Source organism: Octopus bimaculoides, chromosome 9, assembly GCF_001194135.2.
Source record: "Octopus bimaculoides isolate UCB-OBI-ISO-001 chromosome 9, ASM119413v2, whole genome shotgun sequence".
Classification (NCBI taxonomy): domain Eukaryota; kingdom Metazoa; phylum Mollusca; class Cephalopoda; order Octopoda; family Octopodidae; genus Octopus; species Octopus bimaculoides.
The window spans coordinates 92,859,829-92,861,308 of NC_068989.1; the positions used below are offsets into that span (position 1 = coordinate 92,859,829).

Consider the following 1,480-nt stretch of genomic DNA (forward strand, 5'->3'; position numbering starts at 1 on the left):
TTTTTTTTTTTTTTTTTTTTTTGCGCACTACGTCTATGACATTGCAATAACTTTCATTTTATATATTTCAGGTGAAATACTCAACATACATTTTCAGGTAAGAGCTTCAAATTTTCATTTATTATATGCATACCTGAATGATTGCTCGTGTGTATGTGTGCATGTGTATGTACTAAAATATCAGTATACGTTTACATAATTACATCGTTGTCTTCATTCTCTATAGTACTTTTCATTCATTCATTCGCCGCTTCAATGTATATTTATCGAACAAATAACCAGAGATACACAAGAAGATAAATACAGTTCTGTCCCTTTTATCGTGTAATTAAATTGGATGTGTCTGACTGTCCATCAATCAGTCTCTCTATCAATGCATCCATCTACACACGTGTGTGCGATATACGCGTAATTATATGTTTATATGCTACGTGAACTTACGAATGAATATATCTTTATATATGTATATGTGTGTGTGTGATTATATGTGTATCTATATATATATATATATATATATATATACTTACCTAGAGAGAGAGAGAGAGCCAGACAGACAGAGACACACAGAGACAGACAGACAGAGACACACAGAGACACACAGAGACAGACAGACAGACAGATAGATAGAGATGTACACCTCACATCGCAGCCTATATGTATGTTATATATTGCACTATAAATATTTGCTATGTGTGTGTGTGTGTGTGTGTGTGTGTGTATTTCAGGATCTCATGAAATCAAAGGCACCAAAGTAGAGTCAGGGATGGTATACCTGTGTACTAACTAATGTCTCCGGACATTCTCGTACTTACAAAAGCAAATATCGATTTGTCATTCCAGTTAGCATACTTTCGCAAGTATAGGCTAAATGTACAACGTAGACAGGACTATAACTCCGGCATGCAGTTCACGGTCCACTGTAGATTCAAGATCCAACGCAGCGAAGTTCCCAAGTCTGGTGTAGTGTAAGCAATAACACAGGTGGTCAGAGGCTCACTACAGCTGTTTCATTCTTGATTTTTTTTTTTTGATGAACAAATGAAGCATATCATTTGAAGAAAAAAAACTTTTCTTGGGTGAATTAAGCATAAAATTTAACATTTGGAATTTTTCACGCAAATACTAGGTAATACATATTGATTCTCTCATCTCGGTGTCAGTTGAGACAAGAGGGTCGGCATGCATTGCACAGCATTTGCATAACACATCCTCAATATTGAATAGGAACATCTGCCCAACTGTTATTACACACACACACACACACACACAAATATATATATGTGTGTGTGTAAATGGAGTGGCTGTATGGCATAGACATAGGAGTGGTTGTGTAGCTTGCTTACCAACCACATGGTTCCGGGTTCAGTCCCACTGCGTGGCCCTTGGGCACTTGTCTTCTACTACAGACTAAGGCCAACCAAAGCCTTGTGAGTGGATTTAGGAGACGGAGACAGAAAGACGCCCACCGTATATATATATA

The 1,480-nt window shown here is 37.2% G+C and overlaps 1 protein-coding gene across 1 annotated transcript in view; it reads left to right on the forward strand.

The window, feature by feature from the left end:
• Positions 1 to 65: 65 nt before the first annotated feature.
• The window catches only part of LOC106871629 (fibroblast growth factor receptor-like 1), a 201,875-nt gene continuing 200,460 nt past the window's right edge, over positions 66 to 1,480 (forward strand). The window contains exon 1 of the mRNA XM_052970946.1: positions 66 to 97. The gene's annotated coding sequence lies outside the window, so the exon portion shown is untranslated. The remainder of the gene's footprint in view (positions 98 to 1,480) is intronic.